A 15,878-nucleotide genomic window follows, 5' to 3' on the forward strand; every position below is an offset into this window, starting at 1 on the left:
TGTCTCCAAACAAAAAAAGAAAGGAAGGAAGGAAGAAAGGAAGAAAGAAAGAAAGAAAGAAAGAAAGAAAGAAAGAAAGAAAGAAAGAAAGAAAGAAAGAAAGAAAGAAACCTCCGTTTTCCTGATTGAAGTCTTGTCCTGGATCTTTTGGTTGGGAAAGGGAAGAACTCATACTAGTACAATATATGTGATCCTACTGAATGGAAGGAATAAGCTTCGAGTTGGAGAGGAAAGAAGCCTGACCTCCTATAAAGATAACCTCCTCCTGCTTAGCTGACTAATGCACCAAATCATTACAGAACTTTTTCACTAACAATTCTAACCTTAAGAAGGCTGCTTAAACTTCGCATACACACACACATCGATAAGATGTGTAGATGTGTTAGTGAAAACTTGCATCCTTATAGACCAAAAAAAAAAAAAATGAAACATTTGAAGTGGTATGCATATGAGAAAATATAGACTTTTTAGCATGCATAAATAGAGAGTACATAGTAGATTTTGAGGGATTTTTGATGTAAAGAGAATGAGTATATGTGCTACAATCAAATAGAGTTGAAGAAAATGAAAACATACTTAACGAGAGTCTTAGACTCCACGGAAAGTGACATGATATTAAATTGTAGGAGGAAGGATGCTTGTTTGTCTTCCAGCCACTTATCCCTGGAATAATCACACAGAAACTGTATTAATTAAATCACTGCTTGGCCCATTAGCTCTTCCTTCTTATTAGCTAACTCTTACATATTAATTTAACCCATTCCTATTAATCTGTGTATTGCCACGTGGCTGTGGCTTACCTGGTAAAGGTCTGGCATCTGTCTCCAGCACAGCTACATGGCTTCTCTCTGACTCCGCCTTCTCTCTCACAGCATTCATCTTAGTTTTCCCCACATAGCTCTGTTCCCCTATAGCTTTGCTATAGGCCCAAAGCAGTTTCTTTATTTATCAATAGTAATCATAGCATAAAGAGGGAAATCTCACATCATTAAGTATTAAAGTAGAAATTTACTTTGTAAATGTAAAGAAACCAGCAAAATTTAAAAAGGTGTATCATCTATACTTGCATAGGAGATAGAATATAACATTAAAAGGTTGAATTAATTTTACAAAGGACAGCCAGAGACTAGAAAATTTGTATAGATATTGTAATATACATAATATATTACAATAAAATAATAACTATATATCGCAATAAAATACTTAGTAATATATAATACAATAAAACATGTATGTATATATACATTGTAGGATCAAGGAAATAATCATTGGGTAAATGTACTTCCCACTAAACTTGACAACCTTAATTCAATCCCCAGAGCCCTCATGGTAAAAGGAAAGATGTGACCTCCTCAGGTTATATTCTGTATTCCACGTACGTGGCATAACACACCTGCCTACAGACATATACATATAAAAACACTCATACACACACAAACAAATAAAATGCAAGATAAATAAAAATAAATAATACAAATTATAGAAGGTTTAAACAAAGTTTAGCAGCAATTGTTTCAATTGTGAGTGCTCCCAGTAAAAGATGAAACCTTCAACTTTAAGAAAAAAACTTCTATCTCTTTTTTAAATATCTTTTATGTAAAACTATTGCTAGGAAAAGTTAAAGGGCTTTTAAAAATTCCTGGATAGCTATTACAGAAAGAAGCTGTCCTGCCTTTATTAATATATATTTCAAGAGTACATATTACCAAGGATTAAACAGAGAGGGGAGGAGTTATCACCAAAGGATCCAAAATCACATACCGTTAATTCCAAAATTTCAAAATACATGAAATAAAACTCATAAGAATATGAAAAAAAGAAATTGAATGAAGAAAACAGGAAGAATTTGATAAACTCGCAATTATAGACCATTCCACCATAACATTCACAGTTTTTATTCTCTTCTAGAATACTCCGGATAGTAACCAAATTGCATGATATTCTGTGAAAAAAGACTATAAACTTGCAGAAATCATAAAAAGTATGTGTTTTGCACTCAAGAAAATAAATGTAGAAGTAACAGTTATAAAAAATCAAATATTTGAAAATATAATAAATTTAGTCTATGAACCAGGGAAAGAAATCAAAGGAAAATGCAGTTCTAGCATATTCTAATGAAATACTGGCTGTAAACTTGTTTATGATGCATTCAAATAGTTCACAAAAGATGACTGATATTTTTATATTCTTATGTTCTTAAATTTATGCAGAGGATTCAAAATCACTGATCTATAATGTCTATCTTAATAAAGTAATGCACATGACAGTATTAAATTCAAAATTGGAATTTAACAGGGGCATAAGACATAGAAATCAAAAAAAAATTAAACACACTAACAAATAAAGGGATGAACAAAGAAACCTAAAAACTAGTGTTTCTCAGATATCAAAACTAGAGCTGTAAGCAGTGAAGAGACTCCCCAAATGCACAGATGTTCAGTGTCATTATTAATGTCAGTACAAAAGGAAGCATCACGGTATATAGCATTTTTCTGAAAATTATAGCATTGAAGAATATTTGATGCTATGATAAAATGTTACCAAACTGTAAAACTAGCAACATAGTTAACAGTGAAAACCTAAAAGCCTTTGCTTTCAAATGGGGGTACAGAGATATTTCTATTTTATTTGCCCTTTAAACCTGATACATCCTCAGTTTGTGCCAAAAGGCAAGACAAAGAACCTAAAATCATATACTTTTAAACGCAATAAGCAAAAGATACTGTTAATAGGTGAGCGATGTGAAGACAGATAAAAATAAAATCTTAAAAAATCTATTGACAATGGCATAAGTCTTTACTAAACTAAGTTATTAACTTTACCCAGAATCTGATTGTGAGAATTACCGTTCCGAGAATGGCTCCCTGAATAAAGAGTGGATGGGCATTAACAAAATTGTCTAGTGAAAGACTTTGCATATGGAATAAATTGAGATTATTTCAGTATATATACTTTTTACTAGGGGACTTGCCTATAAGTAATACATATAGAGTGATACTTTCTCTTCTTCTTAGTTAGGCTCTAGAGTCAAAAGAAGATAATGACATTCAAGGCTTCCTAGATCCAGGAGCCATTCTCAATTGAAAGGTGAACACAGAGCAGGAACTAGTTGTGGCAGATATTAAAATCCGTACGCTGTTTCCACATGTTCTAACTTGAAGATACACTTTGATGTTTTTACTTGTGTCTCGGGAGGGATTTGTGTGGGCAGACACAAATGTGTATCTATTTAGTTTTATATGCTATCAACTCCTGAAGCAGAATATTAAGAATTGGAAAGTCTTCTTCTAGGGTTTCAAATTCCACCCAACTCGAGATACATGGGGCAGGAACTGAACCCAGCATAAATTAAGGGCTAGAGAAATGGTTCAGTGTTTAGGAGCACTTACTGTTTCTCTTTCAGAAGACTGGAGTTTAGTTCCCAGCACCTCTGTCAAGCAACTAACAAATGCCTACAATTTCAATTTCAAACAATCTGACTTCCTCCTCTGGCCTTCATGGGCATCTGTGCCCACACATACACTTGCTCAAACACATATGCATCACATAATTTATTTTTTTTAAAAGCCTGCAAATAAAAGAGTCAACTGAACAAGAAAAGTACCAGCTGAGAAAAATCCAGTTGATTCCCTAATCACAGCCACTGAACTCTGAACCCTGTGCCCTGGAATTCTCTTTGAGATTCTCCCTGGCTCTGACCTTGAAGAAATCAGCCAATGTCTAGACAGAACTGTCACCATGATTATTTTGTCTGAATGGATAGTTAGGTCAAGTAATTAACTGATTAATTAGACATTCAATCAATCTTTAAGTGGTATAATTAATCTTGATATTTAAAATGTGAGACACAGATTCCTCTATGCTTAGGCATGTTACAAAAAGGAAACAGCTCTTTCTTTCTCTTATTACCTGTTTCCCTTCTATTTTTTCCTCCCTCTCTTTTTTCCTTTCTTCTTTTTTATCATTTTTATCAAAAATGTGAGTTAGGTCCACACACTATGTTTATTTTGTTGCTGTTGCTGCTGTTAGAGACAGGGTCTCAATATTATGTAGGTCCTGCTGTCCTGGAACTCACTATATAGAACAGGGTAGCATCAAAAACACAGAGATCCATCTGCCTCTGCCTCCCCACTGCTGAGATTAAAGTTGTGCACCACTATGCCCAGTTATTACAGTTTTGTTTTTTTTTTCAAATATCAGAAGCATTTTTAAAAATATTCTTTAGATTTCATGTTATCAGTAATTAAACATTTTGACCACTTTGACTTTTCTTTCAGAAACTTATGTGGAACATTTTGGCTTGATTTTTCCCTACTTTGCTTTGCTTTATTACTGTCTACTCAAGGGGAATCTGCTTCAAAGTTTAGCACAACTTGAGATATACACATGCTTCTACCTGTATGGCAAGGTAAATCTCAAAAGATAACCCATTACATCATTTTCAATGAGTTGGTCAGTTGGCTTTTGGCAGAGTCTTTAGTTTTATTATTAAACAGGATTCTCTACCCTGACCTCTGTGGGACTCTCAACAAGATAAAGGCAGTGTTCCCCAGTGTTTCACAGCCAAGAGATGGTGTGAAAATCACACCATTCATTTTCATTCATGTTTACAGAAAACAAGCAACAACAACAACAACAAAAATGCATTCCTGCTTCTTCCTTGTCCTCCCCCAGTTCCTTCTCTTCCTCTACTTCCTTCTCCTTTTCAAGTCTGAGTTTTGTCCCTGGCTCTGGAGTTTACAATCTCCCTACTATAGGCTCATGACTGCTGTAATTGTAGCCACACCTCCGCACCCAGCCAATGATTAAGTGAATAAAGATACTCTGATAATGTTGTCTCTTTAGCAAATCATATTATCTATAATTGAAATCACTAATTCTCTTATATCTGTTCAGGAGACTTCTGAATGTACTTCAACTGAAGAGACAGTGTCCAGATGTAGCCTTCCCTGACTTCACGGCTGTGAGGATGGCTCAAGGTGGCTTAGGAAGGCATAGGATTCAGTGGGCAAGCATTCTAGCTGCCCTTGCTTCATAGAAAACACAGAATCTACTAAAGGGCGAGTCCTAATTGTCCTTGGGGAAAATGTGCTCTTTAACATTTCTTTAATTGATTTTATTTTTTTCTTCCCACAATCTTATGTTTGTTCTTGTTTTTTGCTTTTGTTTTTTTTTTTTTTTTGTTTGTTTGTTTTTTTTTTTTGAGACAAGATTTCTCTGTATGCAATTGGCTGTTCTGGAACTCACTATGTAGGCTAGGCTGGTGTAAAATCCAGAGATCTCCCTGCTTCTGCTTCCTGAGTGCTGGGGTTAAAAATGTATACTACCATGTGTACTACCACCATTCAGTTAATTCCCTTACTTATGGTTCCCAGGAACCTATGCCAAATAAACTGCACACCATCCAAGCTCTCACGCTAGGTTTGAGGAATTTTGCCTATGACAGTTCTTTTGATGTAGAAACACACAATGGATTCTCTGCCTACCTGAATCACAGCACATGAAGAGATGAGTGAGTGAGTGACAAAAGGTTCTGATTCACCAGTGGTTCATCTTTATACAGACAAGGATTTCCTAGGATTTTTCCACTGAGGTTTTGAACATATTGACCCCATTTATGAGTAGTGGTATTGGGACTTGAATTAAAGAACTCTGACATGGGATATAAAATCATGTCTGGGAATCTTACTACATATCATACAATGGTGAAAGATGTGATAGATAAATTTGAAGATCCTAATTAATGCTTTATTTTAATTAATATGACCATGCCTATGACATCATGTAAAAAAAATTATTTCCCAATTTAGTAGAAAAATAACTATACAGTATTTCTTGTCATTAATATTAAAGAATGGGAAAGAACTTAGGAGTTCTCTTTGATAAACTGACTATCTAGACCTGGAATTGAAAAGCTCTACTTCCATTCAGGTATGACACTGTAAATAAAGTAAACAGTGATCAGAAAAGACACCTAACAGTAACATCAGGCCTCCACATATATGCTTACACATATATTTGTATGTCAGTACATATGTAAATACACAGAGATCACACACACACATGCACACACATATACACACACTGGTACACAAACACATGCAAATGCACTAGAAAGGAATTTCAGAGGTAGTAAGCCATGTTTCATGCACCAACAGTGGACCTTTCTCCATTGTAATGCTTATTCTTTTGTAAGATTCCTTTTGTCTTCAAGATACTGCATTAGTCTTTGTCCATCACATCAGATCTTACTTCTATTTCTTGGCCTTCTAAGTTATCCTACATTTGTTCTCTAGCCTCTACTAGGAATTCATTCTCTTGGCCTCGGGTCAGACTCTCAAAATTGAGATTTTTTTTCCCTATTTACACTTCACAGTTCAAATGACTGTGCAGTCCCATACCCACCTCCCTAGCAAAATTCCCATCTGCATGGAGCTTCAAGTAAGAGAGTAGCCCCATATAATTATAATGGAACAGAAAACTTCCTGTCACCCAGCTATGTCGCAGCTGTCATCATGTTTTATTGCAACACATAACTCACGTTTGTGGTAGTGCTGAGGTAAACAAGCCTAACATGCTACCAGTCAAGGAAAATTAGAGCATATCCAATTATATATGGTGCATAATATTGGATAACGATAATAAAAGACTCACTGGTTTATGGATTTACTATGCTATATTTTATAATTATAGAACGTTCTCTGTAGAATAAAGAAAAATGTCCTGTAAGACAGCATGTTCTGTTATGATCGCAGTCGCCACATGACATCTCATATTTACCCGTGCCTCTTGATTACAGAGAGGGGGTGTGTTAAGCATTGGGTCTATGCCATCAAGGCTTGTATAAGTGTATTCACATAATGTCACCTTTCTGAGAATACTATGTAGCATGTAACCTCTACACCCAGTCCTCTGCTTTCAGATGGCTCCTGTGTACTGTAAGCTAAATTTTTGTATGCCTTCACCCCCATTTTCATGTATTGAGTCCCAAATTCTAAAGCAATAGTGTTGGTGGAATTAGAAGGTAAGGATTTAAGGTATTAAAAATAGTTGAAGCTATGAGGGTGTGGTTCTGACATTGGGATTAGTGCCTGGAGAAGAATAGACATAACAGCTTGCTTTCCCACTCTCATATTTACCACGTGGTTTACAAGAGAGCATGACCACATGCAAAACAGGAATCAGAATTTCACCAGACACCAGCTCTTTCTGCATCTTGATCTTAGTCTTAGAACTTTAAAACTCCAAGTATTTTTATTTAAGTTGCCATCCTATATGGTATTTGTCACAGCTACCCCAATAATGTTAGCATTTGTCTTCACTTAATTTTAAGGAAGGAAACAGGTCATGATATTCTCAGGTTTCCTGAGAACGCAATAGAATGGTGCAAAACACACCTCAGTTATTTACAGGCAGAAAAAGAAATAAAGGCAGAGAGAATTATTATTTACAGGTGGGAAAGGTCTGCCTTTGGTAGAACCATAGACAACTAGATTTACATAAAGGCACCCTCTCCTGCCAAAGAGCTCACTTTAAAAAAGATTGAAGGCAAGGGGCATTATGATGGAGGAATATTCTTTTTATCCTGCCTGGATGACAAGATAAGATTCTGCTTACTCCTATAGGAGAACAGAGACAGCTCTGTTTATTATTATGGGATCGACATGAAGGCAAGTGCTTAAAAAAATTCCCAGAAGACTTCAGATTCAATGATATTGTACTGTTTGTTTGTTTCATAGGATTACTTGAGAAATGACCTCAAAAGTACTGGACACTCATTGTATGCCTACATTGGAAGATAGTCCTGTATTTTGTATTTTACTGAGCTTTCTGTTGTTTCACTGGAGTGCATTGTATGGAAGATGTTTGAAGATTTATAAAAATAAAGGAAGAATGTTGTGTTGACATTTTAGCTTAGCAGTAGAGTGCTTGCCAAGCATGAATAAGGTTCTTGGTTCAATTACTAACAATACAACGCATGCACGCACACACACACGCATGTGCACACACACACACACACACACACACACACACAAAATGCTTGCAATAGTCTTGCAAGAAGCACCTCATAGTGGCAAAGGTGTGAGCAAGCACTCTGTAGTTGTCAAGCACATAGGGAAGTTTCCCTGGAGCTGTTTAGCACATGAATCAGCTCCTGCTCTGCAGTGTCTCCAGGGAGCTGATCTAGAGGGAATGCTTGAAATAGCTGGGAAGACGTTCTGACTTTATGTCAGCTCCTCAGGGAGCACAGGCAGAGAAACTATCCCTTGAGCTCAGTGGATTATTGGACTGAAAATCCAAACAGAGAAGCACAGAGATGAGAAGTAAGACCAGAAGAGGGGTGGACTACAGTGGAGCTAAAGATGCCCCTGCTCTCTGCCAGGTCCAGATAAGCATGGTTTTTACTTGAAGCTGACTTTGCTTAGAAAAGGAGTGTTGCTTCTGGTGTCTCCCACATTTCCAGTGACACCACTGTCAACTGTGCTTCTCACAGAAAGATTACCAGAAGGCCAACTACATTCCATATAAAGAAAGTGGTTCAACAGATGCAGACAAAAACTGTCAAATGAAGGAGCATCCTAAAAATTAGCAAGACAAAGACTCTACTATGTGAGGCTAACAACTGAAAGAGAATGGTAAGAATAATCAGCAAACTAGGGTTCAAATCCTGGGTCCCAGACACTCTGTCAGGCCTGAGGCTAACAGTATCACTAGGTCTTGATCTGTCCTCCCATGTGTTCTGTAGGCCTTGTGATCTCTTTGGAATGAATTCAGACAAGAGATGTCCAGGCCAGTATAGAAGATAGATGGAGAACATTCTAGAATAACAAGAGGTATTATTATTTTTTTTTCTCTTTTTTCTCTTTTTGGTTTTTCGAGACAGGGTTTCTCTGTGGCTTTGGAGCCTGTCCTGGAACTAGCTCTGTAGACCAGGCTGGCCTCGAACTCACAGAGATCGACCTGCCTCTGCCTCCCGAGTGCTGGGATTAAAGTTGTGCGCCACCACAGCCCGGCAACAAGAGGTATTATTGAGGGTGAAAATAAGCGATGAGCAAAAGAATCGTTGAAAAAATCATTTTCAGAGGTGAGAGTGGCTAGTCCTAAAGATGGTCAAATCAGTCTTTAGGTAGACTTTGTTCTGTTGCTTAAAGTTTATGTAACACACAAATTACTGGAACATTTTCTTGTTCTAGGTGATTGAGAGGTCCATCTGGATTAAGGGTGAAACAATTGTAATTTATTTTAAAATGCCACAAAGAGAAGTCATGCCATACAACAGGGCTCATTGGGTTTATTGGAAGAGGAGAGAGAACAGGCAAAGAAGGAAGCAGAGAAGGCTCAAAGAAGGGGGACAGAGAGGAGGACAGAGACTGGTCCCTGTCTCGAAAAAAAAAAGTGGTCAAAAATGGTGACAGAGAACGAGAGAGAGAGAGAGAGGGAGAGAGAGACAGAGAAAAGAGATGGAGAAGGCCTGCATTTTAAAAGGAAACCTATCGAAGGGGTATAGGGGTGCTTTTAGTGGCTGCCATTGAGGACGTATCTTGTCAGGATCCCAATGGGCAGGGTAGTATAGATGATTGAATACTAATAACAGTAGTATGTCTTTGTTCTTTACCAAGTAAGCCTGTAGCTAGATACGACATCTTTATGATATTCCGAGTAGTTTAGAATACCATGACTTCACTCTGGTCCAGGGATTCCCACAGATCTGGTGCATTTGACCAGTGGCTGATCGTAAAGCATGGGATCCATCCTTAAGCCTGGTAATATTTGACTATCCACTAACATGGCAAGGAGATCCTATGCTGTTCAGAAGGGATTTATATATGAAGAGAATCTTAACAGCGAATGGTTTAGAGCTTGCCTAGTTTAGAAGCCAAACCAGGAGACTTCAAGAGGTAGAGTGTTTGTTTCTAAAAGCTGAATTAGAACATAAACTGTAACAAACTTAAAACACAGACTCCCTGTGAATAATCTAGTTATCTGAACTCTTAGCCCTTATGTTTTCCAACTACTGAGTTCCCTGAAGAGCTTGTCTGTGCTTCCAAACCCAACAACAATTTCTTTTCAGGAGAGAGAAAGTGGACATGAGGAGTCTGAGGATTTCCTTATTTTCTTCACTGCTAAACAGGAGTAGAACCTGAGTTGAAGCAACTAGAACCAAGTCTCTCTGCTCCTCTCCCAACACACACACACACACACACACACACACACACACACACACACACACACACACACACGTGTGTGTGTGTGTGTGTATGTGTGATGTGGGAGTGATTTCTTATTAATAAAGAAACTGCCTAGACCCATTTCATAGGCCAACCCTTAGGTAGGCGGAGAAAACAGAACAGAGGGCTGGGAGAAAGAAGCTGAGTCAGAGAGTCGCCATGGTTCCCCCACTCCAGGCAGATGCAGGTTAAGATCATTCCTGGTAAGCCGGCTCGTGGACTACATAGAATAATAGAAATGGGTTAGATCAATATGTAAGAGCTAGCCAATAAGAGGCTGGAACTAATGGGTCAGGCAGTGATTAAAAGAATACAGTTTCCTTGTAATTATTTCGGGTATAAAGCTAGCCGTGCAGGCGGTCGGGTGCTGGGGACGCAGCTCCGCCGCTCATATTTCAACGTGTGTGTGTGTGTGTGTGTGTGTGTGTGTGTGTGTGTGTGCGCGCGCATGTGCCAGGGCTCCTAGCATTCTTTGGGATAACTGACTCCTGAGTAATTCTCTTGGATTATTCAACGTGTCAGGGTCAGAACACTGTGGAACTCAAGTTCATTCTCCTGGTCACTTGGTGTCTCTAACCCCTTCTGCCCCTTCGTTCCATTTCCTAGCTGAGCAAGAGGTTGAGGTCAGCCTTAGACCAGCTTCAGAAGTTTGATGTCCTTAGTCTGCTACCTCCAAAATCCATAGCTAATTGAGCTCCATTGACTAAGAGCATAGGCAAAGTCAGCCACTAATGTACTGTCTTTTGATTTTGGTGCTAATTCCTATGCCCTGGCCTCTTCTGCAACACAGGATCCCTTCCCACCTGCTCCTTAGCCTTTGTGACTTCAAGCAACTCTGGCACAGAAGACAGATTCTGGTTTCATTCCCCAACACCCTCCTATTGTGGCTGTCGGCTTGTAATGATTTTTAGTTGCAACTGACGAGGATGTGACTATTGTTTTAATTGCTATTGAATAACAGTAAATTAAGCAAGGCAACAGAGAAGACAAGAGGCGATTGGAAAGGGAATTGTACTTTTGTTCAGAGACATAAATTCAGGCCCACTGTTATTGTACTGTAACTCTGAAAACTGAGAATTTATGGTTTTTTTAATATATATAGTGGGAAAACTTCTAGAGCAGATTGCATTTTCTAATAGTGCTTTAGGTTTTTTTTTCTCTGTAGAAAAATGACAAGGCAATAAAAGAGGCCCTTGCTTTATGACACCAGAATATTTTAGATAAGACTCAGTACTGAGCCTTAATTGATTTTATGTTAGTGAAGAGCAGCAGCAAAGCAGAGGGGAGGAATAGAAAGGCAGTGTAACAGACCCAGCCAACTCAGGCAGGCTTTGCAAAACGAAACAGAAGAAAAGTCACATTTTCTATGTTAGGAAAATCAACAGTTTTTAATGTACTATTTGCCATGTGCCCTTCTTCAAGATAGATGCTTGAAGGAATTAAATAGAAATGCGAGAGGATCGGAGAGATGGCTCAGGTTTTAAAGATGCAGTTGAGAAACCTTCAGACATAGCCACTGGATCCACACAGTGGGAGGAGAGAATCAACTCCTAGAAGATGTTTTCCCTCCTCCACATGCACAGTGGGGCATACATGCCTACACTTGTGTGCTTGTGAGCATACAAACACACACACATTATAAAATAAAAAGTTTAAGTTTGTTTTTTGAATGAGAGAAAAATAAAAAGTATGTTTGTATTTCATAACAATTTTAGGAGTATTATGCATAGTTTTTCATATTATAATTATTTACAGTTCTATAAAAAATTCTAAAAAATTATTGTAAATTAGAAAAATGCTTAGGATCAAAGATTGGGTTAAGTCATTCACCTAAGTGAAGTGGTTGTGATTTCCCTACAAACAAACAAAGAAACAAACATGGGAATCTAGTGAAATCAGATTTTTCTCTCCTGCCTGTCAGTTCATAAATTACAACAGAGACATATTAATTATAAGAGATCATCTGATAGTTTAAGTTTGTCCCTCGAGCTCTTATAACGTATATTTCTATCAATTTACTTTCTGCCTTGTGGTTTTACTACTCGTACTCAATACTGTGCATGCTGTTTTCTCTCCATCTCGCTGGTGACTCCCCCCTTCCTTCCAAGGTCCCCTGTGCCTGGAAACCCTCTCTATTGTTGTTAAGCTTTTTATTAAGCCAATTAGAATAACACGTATTCATAGTGTATAAAAAGATTATTCCACAACATGCCTCCTTTTGTCTAAAAGGAAAATGTTTAACTCTAACACAGTAAAGCTATATATAATAAAAACAATTATCAGGTAAGAATAACATTCACAAGGTTTAGTCCATTTGTATTTGGATATTTAGGAGAAAATACTTCATTATTTATCTTATCGTGGTGAGTTTAAAGTTCTGTACCAATTTATCTTCTGTTATAACTAAGGAAAACTATAACAATGACTATCTAGTCTTCAACTCCATCAAAGACCCCAGAAGAATTTATTATTGCGTAATTAAGCAGGAAATGCACAGCAGGCAACTTCCAAAACTAAAAGAAATGACAGAAACTTGAATAGACAGTCATTCAAGTTTCATTGGCAACATCATCAGCCTACAGGCAGGCCTAGAATATCTGACAGAATTTTCTGTGAAGCAGGAATTTTCGAGTGACGGTCCTACACTGTCTTGTGTCCTCGTGATTCAGTTTGGACAGCATACTGTCAGCAATACAGGGAAGAGCAGTTTCTTGGACAAAAGACTAGATTTTGCCATAAAGAAAGCAAATGCCATATGGTATTAAATTGATGCTGCTAGGAGCAGACGTGTCTCACTGTCATGAAAAGCCTCATGTCACTAGAACATTTTAAGTGCAATATTCTGTATGTCCTTGAAGTATTTTGAGGTCACCTTCTGTCTAAATTATACCTCTGTGCGACCTTGAAAGCATATCTAACATGACTATCAATTTGATACTTATAAATAACTATTAACCTGTATTTATTATCCTCAATAGCTTTTGAGACTAAATCCACCTAGGTACAATACCTTAAACAAAAATTGAAACATATATACACAATATATCAAATATACCCTTAAATTTCTATCAATAAAAGAAATCCGTATCAATATAAAATATTTGAGATGAGGAGTTGTTTAAAAGTAGACACAACATTCTAGCATTTATCTCATCATTTCTATACTATATCCACCTTCCCACCCTCCCCCGACAAATAGATCCTTTTTTTTTTTTTTTTTGGTTTTTCGAGACAGGGTTTCTCTGTGGCTTTGGAGCCTGTCCTGGCACTAGCTCTGTAGACCAGGCTGGTCTCGAACTCACAGAGATCCGCCTGCCTCTGCCTCCCGAGTGCTGGGATTAAAGGTGTGCGCCACCATCGCCCGGCTCTTCTTAGCATTATTCTTGACCATGACCAATAACAACTTGTAGCCAACCCCCCTAAATGAGGCACACATCTTTAACCCGTTGAATGACCAAAAGCTATCCATTCCACATTTTGGGAATGCGGGCATTATGTTCTCTCAACTGTTTCCTGTCAGTGGGGGTGCTTGTAAATTTAAGAGACCCCGGGAAAATTGGGATAATGGTAAAGTACTGGGATAGTTAGCTGCATTATTTGATATCCACTCTCTGCACAAGGAGAAAGTGCAAGGCTTCTCTGAAGTCCCAACTAGAGTAGTCTGGAGGGTGAACCATCTCAGCCATAAGTCTGAAAGATTTTCTGGAAGCAGAACTCTGGGGAAACTGCAACAGAGGCATTTTGAGATGACAGACAACTTGGGCCACCTGTTTTCATTGGTGTCTGGTCCCCTTCCTCTGAAAACATAAAAATATAAACGTTCAAAGTTATCATACATATCTGCATTAACGCATGTATGAAATGTGTGGTGTGCACAAGTCAGTTAAAGATGATTTTATGCTTTATGTTTGAGAAGGTAAAAGGCATCTGTCAACTTTATAAGTCTGTTTGGATTGTATAATCAAACCAAATATAAATCTCTATCCATGCCATATGAAAGGATGACATGTAATAATATGTCATAAGGACTTAGTAGTCAACAAAATTTGTCATGTCTCATTTCATTGCAGAGCAGTCAAGGATCATCTTACAGATCACCTGTCCTGTAGACTTTATTGGCTCTCCTTGTCTATATCTGTAGTCACGATACTGAGGAGGTCTCCCCCAGTCAAATCTAATCTCTGTTAATCTGGAAAGAATCCACAATCTTTTGTTTCCCATGAAAACAAAAGCATAACCTCTCCTTCAATGCAACACATTGTCTGACTTCATTTTGAAGTTAAGAAAATTTTTAAATATATAGGTTGGTTTAATTTAGCTGTTTTCATAATCCACTGTCTCTCAGCAGCTATTGTTTTAGTTATATTAGCCTTTGAAAAAATTCATAATTAAGAAGACACCATATAAGATCCAGACTCCCTGTGTAATTTCCACCCTTAGGTGGCTTATTATTTTTATTATCCTCTCTCTAAATACTTTATTATTTTTAAAATATTTTGTCTCTGTATATAAACTTTTTTCTTAAACCTACACACATTGTAAAATATGCTGTAACCTGTTTAGCTTTTCCCCCCATCTGAACCTGCTTTGCTGTGTATCTGTAACCTTTTCTGTCTACATGAGCAAAACCTATAAGCCACCCTGCAGCTTACCTCATGGTACACTGGTGTCTGAAGTATGTAGGCAGCTGCCAGAAGACATATATCTGTACCTCTGCTGGTAAAGAGATAAGGGACTAGGAAGCAGTGTTTGGCTCCATTTGTGAGTGTTTAGATCATTTTGAGGGGATCTTCAAGAAGGCATTTTCACTGTAGCTTTGGAGCCTGTCCTTGAACTAGCTCTTGTAGACCAGGTTGGCCTCTAATTCACAGAGGTCCCAAGTGCTGGGATTAAAGGTGTGCACCCCTACCACCCAGCTAGTACATTTTTTTGGGGGGTGCTTTCCTCTACTTTATTTATTTAGTTATTTATTTCATTTATTTGAAGGCATGGCCTCACTCAACATGGAGCTTGCTGTTTGGCTAGGCTGGCTGACCACTATGTCCTTGAGATCTGTGGTCCTCCTGTCTGGTTCTCTCCAGCATATAGCTTCTACATGGACATTGGGGATCTAAACTCAGGTCTTCAAGCTTGTACAGCAAGAAGTTTGCTTGCTAAACCACCTCCCCAGTCAATCTTTATTCATTTTTGATGCAAGGTTTGGCTTTGTTGTCCACGCTGTCCTCAAATTTCTAGGTTCAAACAATTTTCTTGTGCCAGCCTCCTAACTAGCTGGGACGACCATGCACCTGCTTCTTAATATAGTTTTTTTTGTATTTTATTTTATTTTTTCCCGATAATTTATTTATTAAATATTTCTGTCTCTTCCCTCCACCACCTCCCATTTCCCTCCCCCTCCCCCAATCAAGTTCCCATTCCTTGTCAGCCCTTAGAGCTATCAGGGTTCCCTGCCCTGTGGGAAGTCCAAGGACCACCCACCTCCATCCAGGCCTAGTAAGGTGAACATCCAAACTGCCTAGGCTCCCACAAAGCCAGTATGTGCAATAGGATCAAAAACCCACTGCCATTGTTCTTGAGTTCTCAGTAGTCCTCATTGTCCGCTATGTTCAGTGAGTCCGGTTTTATCCCAGGTTTTTTCAGACCCAGGCC

The sequence above is a fragment of the Microtus ochrogaster genome, assembly GCF_000317375.1.
Source record: "Microtus ochrogaster isolate Prairie Vole_2 chromosome 14 unlocalized genomic scaffold, MicOch1.0 chr14_random_3, whole genome shotgun sequence".
Classification (NCBI taxonomy): Eukaryota; Metazoa; Chordata; class Mammalia; order Rodentia; family Cricetidae; genus Microtus; species Microtus ochrogaster.